This window comes from Gossypium arboreum, chromosome 3 (assembly GCF_025698485.1).
Source record: "Gossypium arboreum isolate Shixiya-1 chromosome 3, ASM2569848v2, whole genome shotgun sequence".
NCBI classification, from domain to species: domain Eukaryota; kingdom Viridiplantae; phylum Streptophyta; class Magnoliopsida; order Malvales; family Malvaceae; genus Gossypium; species Gossypium arboreum.
The window spans coordinates 20,780,103-20,791,949 of NC_069072.1; positions in this window are offsets into that span (position 1 = coordinate 20,780,103).

Genomic DNA, 11,847 nt, shown 5'->3' on the forward strand with positions numbered 1-11,847 from the left:
CTAACTTGTGTAACTCACTGTTTGTCATCCAAGAACAAATTAAAGTTACACAGCCAAGACACACACCCTTGTGCTTAGGCCATGTGGTCGATTTAATTTTCATAATTTTTCATAAAATAGGTGTAGACTTCACACTCCCAGGGCACACGCCCGTGCCTGAGGACGTGTCATCCATACGGCTGAGGCACACGCCCATGTCTCTTCCCGTGTGCTCAATACTGAGCATTCTGTTTTGCAACAATTAAGGTGCAGGGGACACACAGATGGAACACAAGCCCATGGGGCGAGCCGTGTGTCACACACGGCCTAGACACACGACCATGTGTCTACCCGTGTGGACAAAAATAAGGACCTAGATGCACGCCCATGTGTCTACCCGTGTGGACAAAAATAAGGCTATTTTCCAAGTCATATTTTCACCTTTCCATGCACAAACCTACACAACAAAACATAGGACCATTCCAAGTACATACATTCAGCCAATTCAGCTACAATCAAGATATCCACACATCAACATCACTTGCTTATCAACTTCAATCATGCATACTTCCACATCCATGGAAACATCATCGTATGCATATATACTTAAACCAATATTAGCTAATACCATATGGCCATTTACAAAATGAATTATCAACCAATATAGGCCAACACATTAGGCTAAATCAATTATGACACATAACAAAATAACCAAGTCCCTATACGTGCCATAACTCAAAATGCTAAATTCTTTGGTACCCAAAATAATAAGTTGATAGTGTGGCTGGATCTCCGACAATCTCCAATCCCTGAGCTGGCTTGGTGACACTATAAGACAAGGGAAAAGAAAAGGGGAGTAAGCTTTAAAGCTTAGTAAGTTCCCATGCAAATAATAAGCATTATAAACTTACATTTAACATACAATTTACTTGAAGTAAATTAACATAAATGTCATTATAAATCTCACAATCCAACTTACTCAATCATAACCTTACCGAGGGATTCATCACATATCAAGCTTATTAAGTATGAGTTTTATGTACATACCTGTACCAATTTACAACTTACTATAGTCTTTCACAACTTTGACATTTTTATTTCATTTCCCATTGAACCACTTGGAATACTGAAGGATACTGGGGTATATCGCACACATAGTACCACACCAATGCCATATCCCAGGATTGGTCTTACACAAAGTCTCATAATGATGCCATATCCCGGATATGGTCTTACACATAGTCTCGGTAACCTTAATGTCATGACATTTGTATCCTATCTATTCCTAAGATTCAATCGGGATTTCAAGATTGTCGTAACTTTGTCGAACACGCTCAATGGTCAATCATAATTCATACAATATTAAAGTAATTAAAGCATAAATAACAATGCATTATTTACATAAATAACAATGCAATATTAAAGTAATTCATACAATATTAATTACCAAATGACCAAAATGCCCTTTTTTCAAAATACTAAAATTCTCTTACCTCATATCTATTTTTGTCCAACTTAAAGTAAATGGTCTAATTACCATCTAAGGACCTTCAATTTAAAATTTCATAACAACTAGACACCTTTAGCATGTAGAACTCAACTTTTGCACTTTTTACAATTTAGTCCTTTTTGCTAAATTGAGTGCTCAAACATCAAAATTTTCGAACGAAATTTTCAAGAAACCATTTCGTAAAACTGTAGACCATGAAAATGTAATAAAAACAAATTTTTCTACGTTGGATTCGTGGTCCCGAAACCACTGTTTCAACTAAGCCTAAAATCGGGCTGTTACAGAATCAAGGAAATAATTGAAAATTAAGCAATGAGATCAAAAACACCTAGGAAATAATCCACCTAGACTTCTCCTGTTATTATGAATCTGAATTAAAAACCGTAAAAATTCCTAAATTATGTTAATATCTCTTTCGAGAGAAAGAACAACTGACTCTAGGTTGATTAATTGAAATCTTTATCTAATTAAAAGCCCTATTGTCGCATTAACTCGACCTGTGGATTCCCCTATTAGATTTGACTCTAATCCGGTAGATTTATGTCGTCCTATTTCTAGGACCGCATGCAACTCCACTCAATTATGCTAAATCTACTCTTAAACAAGGACTTTTGCTTTACTTAAATAAACACATTAAACATGAATTAATATCTCAGAAATATTAAAACAAGAAATAAACATACATAATTGAGAACAATAATCAAGTATTTATCATGTAAATCAGAAATTAAATAAAAGGATTCATCATAGGTTTTATCCTCCCTAGGTATCTAGGGAATTTGTTCATAATCCTAAATGTAAACATTTCAAAGTCAGAATAACCACACATAAAGACACTCAATAAAATTTTGAAAAAAAATTAAAAGGAGAGATGGAGATCTGCTTCCGAGTTGATTCCGATGTTGTTCTTCGAGTGTTTTTTTGATCTTCTCTGATTTCCCTATTATGTCTTCTTTTAATGGGTATTTATAGACTTTAGAATGTTTAGAAATCCTAAAAAATGGGTTTTTTTTTTTTTTTGCGTATTTGGGAAGTAAGGTGCGAAATAGACACAGGCTGGCACACGAGCGTATGTCCAGGCTATATAGATCCTGAAAATAGCTCTTTTGGTCTGATTTTGGCTCGTTTTTTACTCATTTCACTCCTAAATGCTCTCTTAAGTATAGAAACATGAATTTAAAGGATTAAGAGTATCAAATTTACTAATTTGCATAATTAATCATCCAAAAATGCATTAAAAATAGGATTAAAATATGTTACTTTTATAGGTTATTAGTAGTAGATAAGTTTATATATTTGTATGTTTACTTTTATTTATTTTAATTTTTTTTATCTAAATATGTACAAAATGCAAACATTAACAAATAAATAATATAAATAATATAAAATTTAGTTACTAAATTGTCACATTGATTACATATTCACTTCATTTTTCAGATTTTTGCACGAAAACATAAAGTCAAAAAAGTATAAAAAAAAGAATTGATATAATCACCATTTGTTGAGAAAAGTAATAAGAAATTCAATGTCCCTTAAGTAAGATTTTAAGTTTAAGTCTTGTAGATGGAGAAAATAGGATCGAGAAAGTTTTGCCTCCCATTTAAAAGTTTGACCTAACTTTATTCGAGATTTATTGGAGTCCAACATGGCTACATAATACTAAAAGATGGTGATTTTTGATGATTCAACCAATGGGTGGAGAGGCGTAAGAAGGTTAAGACAATCAAGATGTGGATGCCCAAAAAGGGTTGGTGAAGAGAGGGGAGAGTAGAATGTGCTAGAGGAATGAATGTTTTGGCTTTTTTCCCATGTTAATCCCTTCAAAGGATTGTTTCTGATAGTTCCCCAAGAGCCACATATCATCCATGTATTAGTTTCAAACTCACTGGAATGTAGTCGACCTACTGATGTTTTGTCATTGTAGTGTGGGCTCTCAGGTCTGGGGAACAAATATGTATGAATGGAAAATATTTTGTCTGTGTTAGGCATGCGGTCCTATCGATTTAGGCTTGTGAGGTCTTGTGCTCACAAAGTGTCTTCTTAGTCAAAGGTGTTGACTTGCGGGGTCGTGGGCTCACGAGGAGGGCTTGTGAGATGTAGGTATAATAATTCCCCCTAGTTGAAGGGAAGGTTGTATAGTGACCTTCCCTGAGATATTAAACTTCTACGAGTTGTTAGCTGAGATTGTAAGGATTTCTTTGGATGTAGTGAGGTAACTTGTAATGATACGAAGTACCTACTGGTATGAGGTGTATCTTTCACGAGAAGTGTGGATATCTAAACTTAGATAAAATTGAAAACATTTTAGGAGCTCTAAAGTTCACAAATATTTGAAAAATTTGTAATAAATGCCAATTTAAGGAGTGGGAGAAAGGACTATTATTAAGTGGTGGGAAATGTGTCACTTTTATTGGTATGAGGAGTGGCAGATTTGGGAGAGCGTTACCACATGCTAAGGCATTACGAAATGCTCACAAATCTTCCAAAGAAAGTTTTGCTCCTTAGCCTTTATTAAAAGAGGTTTTTGGAATTGGGTTTCCATGCTTTAATAGTTTTCTTGCTCTTTTTTTCCATCTTTATTGTTTTCTTGCACTTTCTTTTCACATCAATGTTTTGAATTCGAAATTTTCTGAGGGTGAAGAGATGGTTCAAGAAAAGTTTGGACCACGATAAAGAGTTAGAGAGGTTATCATGATGTAGTGGTTTGCACTTTCAAAACTACAAGTTTGAGTTTGTCTGTCCTCGAGGTATATACTGCTTCAATGACCTACCTTACAATCTTGATGGGGCTCCTAGCTTCATTCTTCTATTGTACATCCTTGAGGTAGGATTTCAGCTACCTTTGCATCTTTTTTCTACAAGAACACCCCTTACCTAGCCCGGTCGCCAGACTTGAGTAAAAAGGTGCTACGATAAAATTCAACAATCGTTAACTACTTTACTAAACAAAAAATTTTAAAGTTTTAAAGTTAATAACGAAAACTCGTAGTTGGTATCGATACCTTTTTGAAAATCGATACCAAAATTCAATTATGTTTTCTTTGCAAAATAAGGGCATTGATAATTATTTTATGGTACCGAAATTTTATGAAAAAGTATCGATACTCAAATAAAAATTGATACCATTTTGGCATCCTGTTTGTTTGAAAATTGTTCATATGGTCAAGTATCGATACTAGATGCCAAAATATCGATACCTAAGTTCAAAAATGGCAAAATCTTATCTTTAAAAAGTTCGTTTCATGCCAAATTCACATATCACAAAAGAGACAATAATATCACCTAATCAATCACTTAAAAATCTAACCAATGTGCCCTCATTGACACCACAATTCAATATCAATTAAATTTGCATTCAATTTCAAAAAAAAGTAATACATTTCATCCATTCAAACATCAAGAAGTAACAACATTTTCATTACAACATGATACCATATAATAACCTAAATACCAATTCAACTTGACCTTTATCAGTTATTGCCAAAACAACCAAACTTTCAATACATGAAACAACTTTACACAAATAAGCTTTTGCGACCTAAGTACAAAACATGTCCAAACATTCACAAAATAAGCATCCTATATACATGCCACATATAACCAACAACTAGGACTTCAAAATATAGTGATGATAGTTAATGACATGTGTGAGCTCTAATGATCCAATAAACACGATCTAAATGTTCAAAATCTATAGAAAAAATAATAACAAAAGTAAGTATCTGAATTACTTAGTAAGCTTCCACAATTTAACACATTAACATACCAAACTCATTTAATAGCTATTTGCACATCGTAATTTAACCTTAACCTGGTTACAACATAATCCAACGATTTCACGTCAGTAACATTTAAATGTACGAATAATCAGAATTCATAATTCATTTATTTCATTGAAACAGTTTCGTACCAATTAACCTTTTCTTCTGATGGATCTTTGTAAAATTATTTCATACATAAGTCCAAAAATAGATAATGCTTGCAAGAGCTAATCAGATACAGATTAAATGTGTCAGGTTACCCGTCCGGGCAAAACTAATGACAACACAGAAAAACTAGCCTGACTAGGGCTATGTATACATGTAAAACGAAAATGGATTACCAACCTAGGCTAAATCCGAGTCTCATGTATATCTGAGTCCACAACACATGCAGGAACTCGATCCAGATCAGAAATTCAGGCAAAAATCTTATGTATGAAACTTTTACTCGATCTATCGAAATCATTTCAGAAATTTAATATAATTAAAATAGACCAATTTCATTTCAACACTTTCAAAAATATATAAACATCAATAAAGATATTTAATAATAAATTATAACCAAAATAACCGTATGAACTTACCTATTAAGTGATTCGACTAATGGGGACTAATTTGCGATTTTCCCTTTTCTTTGTACATCTTCGACTATTTGAGTTTCTTGATCTAAAACATAGTTTAGTTTAATTAAATCAATTTATGCATTTGAGTCCTTATAGTCACATTTAGAAATTTGCCCATAAACTTTACCCTTTATACAATTTAGTCCTTAACCCGAAACTATCAAATTGAGTACAATGAAGCTTAAATTAAGCTAGCCGATTTTCATATCTCCCATGAACAGTCCATATACTTTTCTATTTCACAATATTTTTATGACATTTTACAAATTTAACAAATAAATCCTTAAACATCAAAATCACTAAAAATCACTTTACAAAATAATCTTATTTAGCTATCAAACTTACAAAACTATCATAAAACTTCAAAAATATCACAATTTCAACAATGGAACATTTCAAAAAATTTAATAATTTAATGAATTAACACCCGGGTTAGCTAGATTAAGGTATAACGATAACAAAAACATCAAAATTAATAAAAACGTGTATCAAAATTACTTACATGCAAGCTCAAGCATGAACCGAATATCCCAAGCCCTATTTCAATGGTGTTTCCGGTGGTGAAACATAATGGAGAAGAAGATGTTCTTCTTTTTCTTTTGTTAATTTTCATTTCTTTTGCTATTTACTAATTTGCCCTTATTATAACTTAAATAATCAACCTAAGAATTGTCCAAAACCGTCAACCATTAGACTTTATGGTGTAATTACCAATTAAGTCAATAAATTCATATTACTTTAACCATTTAACTCTCTTAGCTAATAGAAACTAACCTTGTAGCTTTTAAGAGTTAGTCCTTTTTACTTAATTAACTATCCAAACATTACAATTTCTTAACTAAATTGTAATATGACTTTATAGAAACTCTATAAATATTAAATAAAAATAAAATATTGACTTACTAGTTAGTCAAAATTTGTGGTCTCAAAACCACTGTTCCCAACCCCACTGAAAAATGAGATGTTACAACTCTCCCCCTTAAAAAAATTTTCGTCCTCGAAAATCTTACTTGAGAATAGATTTGGGTATTGAGATTTCATAGATTCTTCCATTTTCCATGTAGCTTCCATAATTCTATATCAATGCCAAAATACTTTAACCAACGGAACACATTTATTCTATAATTCTTTCACTTTCCGAGCTAAAATTTTAACGAGTTCCTTATTATAAGTTAAATTAGACTGCAGATTAATTTCATCCGTAGATAACACATGTGACGGATCTGATCAGTAGTGACGGAGCATCGAAAGATGGAAAACGTTATGAATTTTCTCCAACTCTGGTGGTAAAGCCAATCGGTATGCTACAAGTCTGATTCTCTCTAGAATTTCGTATGACCCAATAAACTTCAAACTAAGCTTTCGCTTTTTTTCGAATCTTAATGCTTTCCTCCAAAGCAAGACTTTCAAGAATACTTTACCCTCGAATTAAAATTCAATATCCTTTCGTTTCAAATCAACATATGATTTCTATCGATCAGAGGCAGCACTTAAACAATCATAGATAACTCAAACTTTTTCTTCAGTTTCTCAAATCAAATCAGTACCAACTGTTTTTCTTTCACTCAATTCAAACCAATTTAGAGTTCTACATTTTCTTTCGTATAAAGCTTCGTACGGAGCCATTTTTATACATGTTTAATAGCTTTTATTGTAAGAAAATTCAATTAACTATAGAAATTTCTCCCAATTGCCTTCAAAATCAATAACATAATATCTCAGCATATCTTCAAGAATTTGGATTAGTTGTTCGAACTGACTGTCTATCTAAGGATGAAATAATGTGCTAAAAGTTAATTTGGTTCCCAGAGCTTTGTGTAATTTATTCGAGAACTTAGAGGTGAAACGTGGATTCCGATAAAAAGTAATGGAAAACGGTACATTGTGTAATTGGACAATCTAAGAAATATACAACCTAGCTAGTCTTTCTAGTGAACAATTTGTTATGACTAGAATAAAGTGTGTTGATTTCGTCAATCTATCAACAACAACCAGACAACATCTTTCTTTTTTGGAGTTAGGGGTAATCCTGAAATAAAATCCAATGTGACATGTTCCCATTTCCATTCTGAAATCTTTACAAGTTGTAACAAACCTAACGGAACCTAATGTTGGGCTTTCAGCTGCTGGTACACTAAACATTTAGTCACAAAATTAAATATTTCACGTTTCATACCTGACCACCAATGCATTTGCTTCAAATCATTATACATTTTCGTATGCCTGGATGAATAGAATATATACTGCTGTGAGCTTCACTTGAAATGTCTTGTTTCAATACTATATCATTCAAAATACACAATCGACCCTTGAAATACAAATTACCATCATCGCTAATACTGAATTCCAGTCTAACCATTTTCCACAAATTCGCGCCTTTATTTAAACTTAGGATCATTTTTCTGTAACTCAGAAATTTGTTGAATAAAAGTGGGTCTAACATGCAATTCAGCTAGAATCGAACCATCGCGTGCTAAAGTCAACTGAGTATTCAATGCTCTCAAATTAAATAAAGATTTTCGACTTAAAGCATTAACAATAACATTCACTTTACCAGGATAGTTTCTTTCATAAGTTTTCAATTGACGAGAGGCATAAGCTACCACTTTGTCTTCCTGCATGAGTACACAACCCAATCCATTTAACGAGGCATCGTTGTAAACTGTAAACTCTTTCATGGATTTAGGTTGAGTCAACACTGGAGCTTCAATTAACATCTTTTTCAACTGCTCAAAACTTTGTTGGCATTTTTTTTATCTAGATCAATCAAACATCTTTCAGTAGTAATTTCATCATCGGCAAAGCAATGATTGAAAACCACTTCACAAAACATCAGTAATAACCTGTAAAACCCAGAAAACTATGTACTTCAGTAATATTTCGCCGTGATTTCCAATTTATAATTGTTGAAATTTTTTTCGGATCAACAAGAATACCATCCACAGATAACACATTGTAACACCCCTTACCCGTTACCGTTGCCGGAACAGGATACAAGGTATTACCAGAACATAATACCTACCATTAAACATAATCGAAATATAAATATGTCTTGATCAATATTAGCCAACTTTAAAGGCTTGTACAAATTAGCTGGTCGAAATCAGTAACTAATATTTTAAACCTAGACAAATATGACACGTAACAAAATAATTAAGCCTACTATACATGCCATAATTCAAAACGTTTAGTTCAAATACCCTAAAGTAGGATAGTGCGGATAGATCTTCACGATCCTTAACTCTGAGCAAGCCGGAGAACACTATAAGACAAAAGAGAGAAACAAAGTAAGCTTATAGCTTAGTAAGTAAGTATGTAAATACTAATTAAAAAAATCTAACATGTTTACACAACAATTCAAGTACATCTACTTTAACTTCACTATTCATTCCACTTTGATTAAGCTGTCTCTGCTGCGTCATATTCACTAAATAAATCATAACTCGAGTTACCAAACTCGAAATTCAAATCCGTAAAATTTCCCTGAATCTAGACTCATAAAGCTTTTTGCTAATTTTTTCTATAATTTTGGTTCAGCCGATTAGTACAGTTTATTAGTTAAAGTTTCCCTGTTACACAGCTCGACTGATCTGACCTCTGTTCACTACAAATTGAATTTCTCTCAGTACACAATTCAAACAACCCTGAAGTCTATTTCATTTAAAAATAGTCTCAATAAGGAATTTAGGCATGTAAACTATATTTCTTAATTTGCTTTGTACAATTTTAATGATTTTTCAAAGTTGGAACAGGGATCACGTATTCATCCTGAGCAAGTCACATACAATTGTAAATATCTCAAAATATAGAATTCCTTTGCTTGCTCTGTTTCTTTTATATGAAAGTAGACTCATTAAACTTTAATTTCACATCTCATTCAACCTCTAATTATATTCCTCCTATTTTTGGTGATTTTTCAAAATCACGTCACTGCTACCATCTAAAAACAGTTTTAATGCTAATTTCACTCTTTCACAAATTCTTTATGCTAACCTCATTTTATCTTATATTTGTATATACCACAAATCATTTTCACCATATTTCATTCACCATAAGTATAGGTCCAAACCACAATGTCACCACAAAACCATCCCGTTGAACAATTCGGATCAATCCTCGATATTTAATGGTTTCAGCACACAGCCCCACCATCATACTTCGTTTTGTTCGGCTCTCTTGTACACATGGTGAACACTTAGTACCACTCATGCGACCTAGCCGATTTGTCTCGTAGCTCTCTTGTCTACATGGTGTCCGTCACTTGGAATCATGCATGCGACTCAGCTACATTTATCTTTCACGTAGCTCTCTTGTCTACATGGTGTCCTTCACTTGGAATCACGCATGCGACCTAGCTACATTTATCTTTCACGTAGCTCTCTTGTCTACATGGGATACATCTCGTATCACACATGTGACCTAGCTACTACAGGGTGTCTCGTAGCTTTCTTGTACACATGATGTGCACTCGGCATCATACATGTGACCTAGCTACGCTCCATCTATTTTATTCGATTTTTCCGAATGTTCAACCGGATCTCTCTCTATTATTTATTTCCATTCTTCCAATAGTCGATTTATACTTCAACATCAGCTAGTATATACATATAATAGGCTGAAATATAAGAATGTACATGAAATTATTGTAATATTTACATACAAACTTACCTTGGTGCAAAATGTGGAAATTTTGCAATTTAATCCAAAACTTTTCCTTCCCCGTTCGAGATCCATTCCGCGTCTTTCTTGATCTATAATAACACATTTAGCTCATTTAATACTCATACTATTTATTTCAATCCAAAATCACATCATGGAAAAATTACATTTTGCCCCTAACTTTTACAAAATTACATTTTGCCCCTAGGCTCGGAATTAATTTCAGCCCTTATTCTTATGTTTTATGATATGCTGAACATTTTCTCTTCTACAACCACATCAAATTCTCACTCTATCATATAGTTATGAACAATAGGTATTTTTACCGATTATCTTGCTTTTACTCGTTTTCACTTAAAACCGAGTAGCACAAGTTATTTAACATAATTTAAAACCTCATATTCTATCATAAAACATCAAAATACACAAATTTCACCTATGGGTATTTTTCCAAATATGAACCCTAGGTTAAATTATTACTAGCATAAGCTTAATCGAGCTTCCGGATTCCAAAACGTAAAGAACATTAAAAACGGGCTTGGAATCACTTACTATGGAGCTTGAAAATTGAAGAAACCCTAGCTATGGAGAGAGGGAGAATTCGGCAGCAACTAAGGAGGATGATGACCAATTTTGTGTTATTTTTCCCATTTTATTTCATTTAATATCCAAATGACCAAAATGCCCTCCTTACTAAACTTTCAAAATTCCTTCCATGTCCTAATTTTGTCCATGAACTTAAAATTGGTCAAATTGCTATTTAAGACCTCCTAATTAATATTCCAAAACAATTTCATACTAAAAACTTCTGGGATGCAAATTTTGCAACTTATTCGATTTAGTCTCTACTTTCAATTTAAGCACTTTAGGCATAGAATTTCATCACGAAATTTTCACACAATCATGCAATCATATCATAAACCCCAAAATAATTATAAAACAATTATTTCTATCTCAGATTTGTGGTCACGAAACCACTATTCCGATTAGGCCCTAATTCGGGTTGTCACAATTCTCCCCTTTTGAGATTTTCGTCCCGAAAATCTTACCCAGAAAGAGGTTTGGGTCTTTGTTTCCTCATAGCTTCTTCAGGTTCGACGTAGCCTCTTCTATCCCATGTACGTGCCACAATACTTTCACTAAAGCTATACTTTTATTTCTTAAGCTGTTTAACCTCTCGAGCCAAAATCTTTATTGGTTCCTCCTCATAGGTCATATCCGATCGAATCTCAATTTCGTTGGAGAAATCACATGTGAAGGATCGAACGATAACGTCGCAACATTGATACATGAAACACGTTATGAATTCTTTCTA